The sequence below is a fragment of the Syngnathus leptorhynchus genome, chromosome 5 (genome assembly GCF_054491065.1).
Source record: "Syngnathus leptorhynchus isolate UIUO chromosome 5, UIUO_Slep, whole genome shotgun sequence".
NCBI classification, from domain to species: domain Eukaryota; kingdom Metazoa; phylum Chordata; class Actinopteri; order Syngnathiformes; family Syngnathidae; genus Syngnathus; species Syngnathus leptorhynchus.
Genome location: NC_141199.1, coordinates 14,183,817 through 14,194,881, shown reverse-complemented (window position 1 = coordinate 14,194,881; position 11,065 = coordinate 14,183,817).

The following is an 11,065-nucleotide window of genomic DNA, read 5'->3' as shown; positions in this document are numbered from 1 at the left end:
GAACTAGTAACTGGTTGGGAGCCCCTTTGCATGCTTCACCAGGTGGGGGCGCAAGCGCCAAGCTAATCGTCAGCAAACTATGACTTACGAAACTGTCTTGAATGTTTGGATACAGACGACGAGGTTTAAAACGGTTTGAATTTCTAACATAACCATCACTTAACCGTTTTTTTTTCTTCTTCACGGATTTGTAATGAAATCCAGGCCAAACGTACAACACCTAAATAATATCAACATTTCTGATGAAGTTGATGATGTCAAATGCACAAAATAAGTGATTGCACGTTCTGTTTTATTTGCATTTAAGCAGTTTCGTGCCATCGTTAAATGTTTTTATTTTTCTGCAAGACTTCTTTGCACGGGGTGGGGGGGGGGGGGGCGGCAGTGGATTTATTGTTTGCTTCAAACTGCTGTTTTATAAGTGAACTGCAGTATTTACTTATTTAATTATTTAAATAGTTACTGAGTAATATGAATAATGACAAATTATTTGCTCCACATTGCTCATTCCTGGTTTAGAGTCTGCTTTAATGAACCGAGTGAACCCAAATAATTAGTCGTAATTCCAAGAAATGTCAGGCTGACTTTCCAGCGCAAAAAAATAATAAAGTGTAATCCCTTCTTACATCAGTTCCACACGTTTAAACTTTCTCATCTAGTACAAAGTACACACATTCATCTAAGTCTGTGTGTGAGCGCGCGTGCGCGTAGGTGGATGTACGAGTGCGCGCGTGCGTGCGCGTATTTGCTTCGGGTTAAGTTCCCATGGCAACACAAGTGTCTCGCTGTGTACCCTCGGCCTGGTGTGTTTGTGTGTCTGGACAATTATCGGTGGGGGCGGGGGGGGGGGGGGGGCGTTATCTTCTCCGCGAGAGGTTTACATTATCTCCCTGGCAGCCTGGTGGTCGTCGGTCAGGTGAGCTTCCTCTCGGCAGGTTACATCACACTCACAGAAACATTCAAAATAACAAGAAAGCCTTTGTTCACAGTTAAATGATTGTTTCCTTCATCGCTACAATATTGTGAGCGGTGAAATCTGACTTGTTTCTTTTTGAAAGCCTAAATTGAAATTTTCATATTCAAGCCTAAAATGAATTCTTCAAAAATGAGGGTTTCGAACTTGACAGATATTTTCTGGCCAATCTTTTTACACGTAGCATAATGTCAATCATTGAGTATGGTTGAAAAATTAACACAACAGCCCATACGACATTTTTTGGGGGTCAGGACAGATCATTAAAAAGAATTCTACACGGAACTAAAGGGGAAAAAAAAAAAAAACTAGCACATCCTCATTCTCGTGGTGTTTGACTGTGTCTTGGTTTCATGAGCCACAATGAATCCCAGTTTGAACGTAATCAAAATAAACCTTTGCAAGCAAGGCATAATAATACATGTCTGCGTTCTCTCCCACAACAGCGCAAACACCCCCTTCGACCTGCGGCTGCCTCCAAAAAAAAAACCCTTACGCTCTAAAGCACTTAAATAATAATACCTAAGTGGGCCACAGCGACATTCTCGTAACGACTCAATCCATCCAACGCGGCATGTGCTCGCGGTGGGTCACATCTATCAGTGAGTCAAAACCCAAATGCACCATCATGTCTGTGTAGGCTCCATTTTTGTAGACTCAATCAAAACACTCCTCCGCACCGGGTACCATGTATGTTAGATAAGTGACTCATCGCTCGGAAATCATCTTCTGGTGCTTGATGAGCAAGCTATACACCCAGGCTGCTTTCACGTACAGAAATAAGTGAGAGAGCGTCTGTCATGTTAAAAAGCAAGAAAATAGCAGGGGATGGAAGCTATAAATGTGCGCAAACAACAATTTGGGTGGCAGATCCAGTAATGCGCGGCCGCCGGGGAAGCGTCAACAAAGGCCAAATGACAAAAAGTGCCTGTAGAAAACCATCACAACAAAACAGTAAGAAGCAATGAATGTTGAGATTTTGGTTTTACATTTTGTTTTCAGCTTGAAGGAAACACAATTGGTTTTATTCCCATCTTTAGATGGCATACTAGACGAGGACTTAAATGGAAATAGCAATCCCATTTCTGCGAGTGTGTGTGTTTGTGTCTTTTCGAATGAGCAATTTAACAAAAGTATCGGAACAAATACTATTAAGTTAACTTCAAGTGATTGGATTTTATGCAGATTGGATTTCGGATTAGCCACAAATGTTTGGGAACAAAGTTTTACGGACTGATCGGACAAAAGATGAAAGCTCAAAGTATGGAGGAAGAAAAAATGTGAATGTTATGATCCCAAACGCGTAAGCTCGTCTGTCACGATGATGTCATGAGGCATTAAGGATCCCGATTGACTTTGGGCAAAAGGTGTTCCAATTTTATTTTCTACGACCTTGGGAGCCTTTGGCTTTAAGGGTTTCACCAAATGAGAAATGTTTGAGGCCATTGAGGGCTTATGAATCCTTTTCCTATCATCACTAGCTTGGTCAGAGGGTGGTCGGGAAAAAAAGGAACATTGAGTCACGCCCACATTGACCTTCGGGACCTCATTAGCGCTTTCAATCATGTTCCGAGACTGGCGTTATCTGTGTCGGTACAGTTGTGTAATGTGGTTTGTGACGCAATACCTTCATATAGAATGATTCTGAAATAGATAGTGAAAATTTTTTGGGGGAAAACTGACCTGACTTCTTGTTGCGTCTTGTTGCAAAAAGATATGAAAAGAAAAACAGGAAATTTGGTCAAATTGACCCAACTCGGTCCAATTTTCAACCCGCATCTGGTGTGGTACATGAAATGGCTGAGACCAAATTGACCCAACTCGGCGCAATTTGCAACCTTAATTGGGCTGTTTTTAACCAAACATTTTAAGGGTGCATTTATTGTCGTTCTTTTCGAAAATGACATTGGTTGAGGAATACAAGTAATAATAAAAATAATAATAATAATAATAAAAGTGAAAGGGGGAAATAAAAAAAGGTTGTAATATTTTGAATAAAAACGAGTTACAATTTAAGAGGGGAAAAAAAAATCTGTTATTGATGAAAAAATAATTGGGGAAAATAAAATAATTTGATTTAAAGATTGCACCAGAATATAATCATATCATCAGGCTTTTTGTCAAGCCTTAGTGTGCGTCATTTTTAAACCACTACAGGAGAAACTTAATTTAATCAAGATGAGGAGGCCACCAACAGTGTTTAAAATGCTGATTGCGATGAGTGGACAAACACTTCCCACGCTCATCACTGCACAAAAAAAGATGTGCGCATATGGAGCGCTCCACACGCAGACAAAAACATGACACTACTTGATCATATTCTCACTTGGAGCGGGAAAACATTTGCATTTGTAAATTCTATTTTCCAATGTCATTTTATTCGTACAGCATATTTTGGGTAAATATTTGCAGTGTTGCCCACGCATGAATAAATGTAATGACGCAAAATGAAAACAAATAGTTGAACAGGGTGTTTGGAGCAATGAGTGTTTCCCTCATCCTGCGTCTGGAATGGAAATGAGATCAAAAGTAGTCCTTTGTCTTCTTCAAAACCGACATTTGCACATGTAGAAGTAGGTCATCATGCAGAGTAATGCAATTGGATCTCCGTCGCATCCTGCTGATAGATCATGACTCACTGCTCTCAACACACATATGCACACACACATTTCTATATCTATTTTGTTTCAGCCATTATTTTGTGGCTCGGCACGTGTAAAGCTGCACAGCTTGTCGAGCAGCATTTGTGTGCCAAGCTATTGGCATCAACTAAATTTTTAGCATGTTGCTTACTATGACGACTAACATCTTTGTTTTTGGTTCATTTAATAGCTTGAGAGTGAGAGTGAGAGAGAGAGAGAGAGAGAGAGAGAGAGAGAGAGAGAGAGAGAGAGAGAGAGAGAGAGAGAGAGAGAGAGAGAGAGAGAGAGAGAGAGAGAGACAGAAAGTTTTCATCCACTAGGGTGTATATATGTATATAAAAAGTACATCTATCCTCCAGTTTTTAAAGGATAGGTGGATGAAAAAGGTGAAAGAAAATTAAAGCAAAAAACATTGGGGGGAAAAAAAGCTTAATTTACAAATAAATAAATAAACAGACAACTAAATAAATGGGAACACGGTGACGCACTGGTTAGCACGTTCGCCCCACAGTTAGGAGGGTGCGTGTTCGATTCCACACAATTCCCAGAGTTAATGTAAATCCCCGCAACAAGCAAGTCGAAAGGTATAGATGCAATTAACATGACGGCTTTAAATAGTCCCCACCCGCTCACAGGAGTGGCGTGCATTTTCATTCCACACAGGAAAGTGGGGAATCCAAAAAAAAAAGAATTTCGCAAGGGAAACTTTATCACATTCATCTTCAAAAGCGTCATCTCCGTGTCTCGCTATATGCTTGAATGAGGGTGGGCTCGCACCTCAGATAATGTGGAGGAGTGTTCAATCACAAGGTGAGATCAGGTGACAAGATGGAGCTAGCGTAGCGCTCCATGCTCACGGTGTTGTGTCACCTGAGTGACACCTAAGTGTTGTGGGTGGGGGGGGTCTATGTTACTAATGCACCGGAGCATGAAGGTAATAACCTTGGAGATGAATCCCAGCGGGCAAGGAAGAGCTGTCGAGGCCTTTCTGAGATATAGACAACAAGTGCTTGGAGATTATTGTGTGAGATCACAGAAAGTGTGGATAGGAGAGAGAGAGAGAAACAAATGAAGGGATGAGACAGTGAAGGTGGTGGTGATTTAAAATTGACTCCATGGGGAATGAGGACGAGTCGAAATTTAATGGGCGGGACTTAAAGGCCATTATCTGGCAAAGTGATGTTTTATAAAAAACGTTTTGCGATCGACCTACCCAACCAATAATGAAACTGACCAGTTTGTGACATTACGGCCCAATGTCGGCCATATGTATAATGTTCAGCGTCACGCACGTTTGATATTTTATCCATAAATGACCTGATTTATTTATTTATTTATTTTAACTCGAGATATTCTATAATAATAATCATGTAGACGCATGCCTTGGAACTTGATGCAAATGGTAACAGTGGCAGATCAAAATGCGTTAGCCACACCCTGAGAACCAAACAATCACAGAAGTAACACAAAGAGTATTTGCTGACTCATTTGTGAGAATCTTTTCTTGCCAATAGCCATTCATTAAATTGAATGTAGGCTCCTACGAATACAATTGAACAGTTTATCTAAGCTATCTTAAACTAGTTTTGTCTGACTTGCGGCACAAGTGATGTCACAAATGAAATAAAATAAAGAAAAAAAATATTTTCACGCAACCTCATCACCATACCACTAGTATTTATATACAGACAACACAAACGACATTCCTTTTTAAAACCAAACACCAATTGGTTCATGATGCAAATTGAAGCTTCATATAGTGATTCACTCAACACTGATGTCACACTAGAAGATTTCATGCCGTTATATTGTCAGCCCTCGTGAAAGGCGCTCTCCACGGCTTGCCTTGTCGGTTTATCATCCTATCAAAAGTGTTTAGACTTTTTGCTTGGGTAAGAGACAGACGAGAGAAAGAAGGAAGGAAGCCTTGCGATTCATGCACGCGCCGCCGCCAGCTACGAGACGATGCAAGATGTCGTGTGTGTGTGTGTGTGTGTGTGTGTGTGTGTGTGTGTGTGTGTGTGTGTGTGTGTGTGTGTGTGTGTGTGTGTGTGTGTGCGCGCGTAGATGCAACGCTTGTTGAACATGGCAAAATCTAAGTTCTCACATGACACATCTGGGTTGTCCTGTTCTGTTCTCGGAGTATGTTCGCTTTAGCTTCTGTTAAATGTGAAGCAGACCGACAGTTTGTTTTACTTTAAACTCAAGGGGGGTAAGAGAATGATTCTCATTCTGTAAAGGCAGAACTCCAGTCGTAGTCTGTGCTTAATGAACCGACCCCTGACCCTTAACTATAATCCCTACACCGTAACCTTAACCGTCAAATCTGGGTCATTTTCAAGAATCTACAGATCTTGCAGATCTTTTGAATTAGGTGTGCTTAAGAGAGACACTAAAATAGGCAAGACAGCATATTTCCAGAACTAGACTCGTCTGACTGGTCTTTGGTGGCAGACCATGACAGGTTGAAGAAAAACATTCCATCAGTGACAAAATAAAACATCCTTAACAAAACGCACCGTTGAAGCCATACACACCACCGGCTGTGAAATTAGATGGATGCTACGGAGAAAACGAAATATTTTACCGAAGCAAATGAGTGCAAGGGGCCACGGGGCACATCCCTAATCTGTGACCTGAACCAAATAGACACGCTGTAAAAAATCTTTCCTCCAGGGGATAAATGTGGCTCTGCAGGTAGGGATTTATAAAACTCCGAAATGTAAAGAGATTTATAAAACTCAGAAATGTAAAGAAGCCAATAATGAGTCATAAAAGACGCTAAAGATTTCCCGCAATCTTTCCACAACCTTGGCACGATAAAATAAAGTCTCGCAAGAACATTCGGCCCAGGTCCAAAGCAGCATACCTGCCAGTGAAAGTTTCAAACGAAATGCAATGCGGATCTTGCCTGACAGACTGACGTCATTTGAAAAAGCAAGAACTATCATGGTGGTTTATTTTTTGGTTTTTATACAAATCCACCCAGCTGCTTGAATTTTGGAAACCACTCATCAGCACTTTTGCCAATTATCTGATGTCAGGGATCAAACCAGTGACTGAGTAATAAATCAGTTTGCGCATTTTGCGCGCAACCAATTGGAAATAATCAGTGAAGCATCAGCAACCTGATCTTGATGCTTTTCCTTTAAGGCTAAGAATGTGCAACTTGAAGTTATCTTAGGGACTTGAACGCTTCGAGCTGAGGACGGCAGACAGTCAAGAGGTCAGAATGTACCGCGAGACTAAACAAAAACAAAAAGAATCCATCAAATGTTCTGATTCTCAGTGCACACTCTTGCATGAGTAGCTCTGCGCTGAATACAGACAACCAGATCACATTCCTTGAGCCATGATGCTTGATTTTGCAACAAGAGGCAATATTTTATATTTGGCATGTGTCACATTGGAACACCATCATCTCGTGGCGAAGCCTTGACATGATTGTGTGTGTGTGCGTGCGTGCGTGCGTGCGTGCAGATGATCCAACCAGGAGGCAAAACTCAATTTTCAATACTAACACAGACTACTAAGAAGTGTAACAATTGAACAACCCATCTAATTGTCTATATTTATTTATTTATTTATTTATATTTATATTTATATTTATATTTATATTTATATTTATATTATATTTATATATATTTATTTATTTATTTATCAAAAAGGCTCACTGAGACATTATTATGATTCTCGTTTAAACTCACCATATTACAGTGGGCCATGTCCTGGTTGGACTTGAGTGGACTAATTGTTCTTTATTTGCCAAACTGCCCCACACTGCTTAATTGAATACACTGGCACCATTCAGTACTTCTCTATCTCGTGTCTGGGTTTGCAAGTCAAGGCAAAAAAAAAAGCAACGACTCGTGCACTCACACCCACACTGTATCACCACAAGGATCATTGAGATACCGCAACCTGCTAAACAGGTTTTGTGAGCTAAAAGGAAGAGTAGCTACAAAGTTGTGACAAAGGGCCCAGTCTCAATTAGCTCTAATCTAACACTGATTGAGGAATTCAAATGCTTTCTGCAATTAAAGACCTAATTAATGACTCTTATTCGGACTCATTTTCTAGATTCAAATTTCACTCCCAAAGGCGCAAGTATTGCGAAGAAAGAAGTAAACTAGATATTGCATGTATCAGTTCAAATCATGGTCAATGAAATGTCTACTTAATCCTCAAGTCAAACTGGTGATCTTTAAGTCAAGTCAAGTTTATTTGTATAGCTATGATTGATAGCACACTCCTTTAAAAAAAAATTGAAAATTGGAAATGAAAAATGAATTAATAAAAGAGAAGATATATCACAAACAAGGATGAACAAAACATTTTTCATCCCTTGGTAGAAAGAAGTCCAGACAGAGCACACAAAATATTAATGTTCTTCTGTGAAAAAACAATATTACTGCAGCAACTGCAAACAAATTTACATGTATTGGGACAACCGGGTTAAAAAAATTAATGAATGGAAGTAAAATATTGATCCTGGTGTCTCAAGGCATCACTGTGTTCAAACAGCAAAATGTACCGTCAATTAAAAATCAATACTTATCCTACACTGTGCAAACTAGCAGAAAGTGATAGAAAATATCTAAAAGTAATTAATAAGGCGGATATGTTGTGAGCATTTATCCATTTCTGATGCATCATGAGTTGCGCAAAGTTTCAGGAAAGCAATGCAACATCATTTGCTGTTTGATGCTGCCAACGTTAGTTTCAGTCCAGCACATGGAGCCATCTGGACAACATAATGGCCTCGTCATAAAATACACAAGTTTCTGGGAAGTGAGACCAAATGGGACATGTGGTAAATGGCCAGTACTCAAGGAAACCCGAAAAGGTTTAGGCTGAGTTATTCCTGTCAGGAAAGTGATTTGACTTGACTTGACTTGACTTGAAAGGTTTGTGTTCAATAAACGCGAATCAACTGTTGTAAATAATAATAATGTTAAATGACTAGTCTTAGCAATGCTGTTAACCATCAAGTATGACACTGTCAAGAAACTTTATGTTTTTGTTTGGACAAATCTCTTTTGAATACACTCACCACAAACTGATCGTGCGTGGGTTATCACCTCTGTGGGTCCTTTTGGTATTGTCTGTAAAATGCACTTTTCTTTTTGGGCATTATGTTGAATGCTCGCAGCTCCTTTTCCTCATAGCAAAGAAATACGTGTTTATTAAACGGATTTTTCTAGCTCGTGGATTTAATACGGCGATTTGACATCTGTCAGCTTCCATATAGACGGCTTGAATAGGTAGAATCCGGTCACTTTTCAAAATAAAATATCCCGGTTCATAAATAAACCGGAAGTGCTGTATGATTTTTTTTCGGTCAGATTTTATGGACCACTGCTTTAAATAATATGAGTAGTGTAGGAGCTCTGTCCATTTGTTTCAGTGAGTCATTGTAAATAATGAGTCAATGTGCAAAATATAGGACACTTGAAATTGAAGCACTACATTTTCCCATTCTTATTTTTACCCAGTACATTTGGGTGCTTTGGATACCTTGCATGCTTGCTCTTGTTGACAACTAACATGTATGACTTTGTGTATTGTATGTAAAATAGCTCTGACACACTCATTCAATTGTTCATATATAGAATTTCAAGTTTTTGTTTGTAATCTTAAACAGCCACGTGTTGAAAGGTGTCTAATCTGTCAGCCAGTGTAAATTAAGGTCACCCAGTCTTTCAAACACTTGAGCGTTTATCACGTGGCACGTTTGCCGTGCGTTTACGGGACAGGGTGGGGAGAGGTGTTCCTCAGGGTTTGATGGCTTCTGTTTCAGAGGAATTCTAGAAGCGTCGCAGTGGTGCCCGGAAGCAAAGTCAGTTTGTTTTTTCGGGTTATTTAGAAGCAATACATCACATATAATTAAGCAGCAAGGATGTCATTGAAATTCAGCCACGCCTGTATTATATGATCCATAATGTGCTTGTTGCTGGGTGGAGTTCACAACTAATGGTGCCCATTAGAAAAATTGGCAGCGTCTGATCTAATTAATGAAAGTATTGCATGTGGCTGATGCCAACATCTAAACTGCAACATGCAAATATAAGGAATGTGGCCTAATGGGTGGCATCGGGAGCTATAACAAATATGTTTTGCATTTTGCTATGGTAGGCTGGCGGGATATACGAGACTCGCTCAGATCTTGAATTCAGGCTGCTAGCAACAGACAAAAAACAGTAAACATCCAATATCATGTCCAACATGGTGGCTCCCCGTCAATAAAAACTGATAAATCATTCAAATTATTTTTGCATCAAGGTAATATTATTCGGAATACCTTCTTTTTGACTAGCTCTGGCAAAGAAAATAGATTGTTAGAAAACCTTTGTGGGGGGTTTAGTTTTTTTAGGGGAAGTCTACATCCCCAAATTCTCAACAGTCATATTTTGAATGTAGAAGCACTACTCTCACAAGTCCATTTTGTCGTCGACTCGAAATAACATGACAGTTGCGATGTCATGATCAGTCGACGGCAAGTGTCAAAATGGCCACCCTCTATCATCAATCAAAACACGTTTCGATAAATTGGGCTGCACAGAATATAAAATCTATTCATTCAGCAATCCATTATCTGAACAACTTATACTTATGACAAAGATTGAGTTACTTTTATCAAATATACGATAAAAACGTTGACTCCGAAACCAACATGCAACTTTACATGACTTTGCTGTTTGAGATTAGCGGGTGTGCCACAGGAAATTAGCCAATCAAATGATTCACTTCCGACTTCAAATCATCACATATTTTTGTTTGTCTATCTACGACAGTGTCCTATTGTGACGGAAAGCACAAAAAATTGTCTTTTGACGAAATGTCAGATGAGTCAATTGGACCTATTGCCTTTCATTCCACAGAATAATCGTAGCTTTGTGTTCAACTTCATTCAATAGGCACATTTCACACCATCAGAGTGCATTTTGTGAGGACACGGAGATGAGATTGTCATTAGTTTACCACGTCGATATTCCAATTTTACACCAAGTAACACCTAAAAAAAAAAAAAAAATACAGAGGGCTCAAAGTATCATGACCCACATTTTAAAGCACAGCAGTGGAGTAGTATTGATATTTCTACTCATGATTTTCAGAATCCAAGGCAATAAGGGATCTTTTTGAGAGTATAAGAGTAGTATTTCCAGTTTAGAAAACTTCAAGGGTATATTTTAGTGTATTTAAGTCACATTTATTGAATATTGCATACTTTTGTGAAGTGTTGGAGCACATTTAAGAGTATTGAAGAATTTTCCACAAACACTGGAGTCTGTTTCACAATCGTAAACTGTAAACTCATGCTGATGTGAAATTTGCCGGCAACAAAACAAAAGTCGAGTCACAGTTGTCTATTGAAACTCAATACAGGTTGCGAAAGACTGAATTCGAGTTGTAGCCTCTTCTTTTTGTCGCACTTGCCTCGCTGCATGAC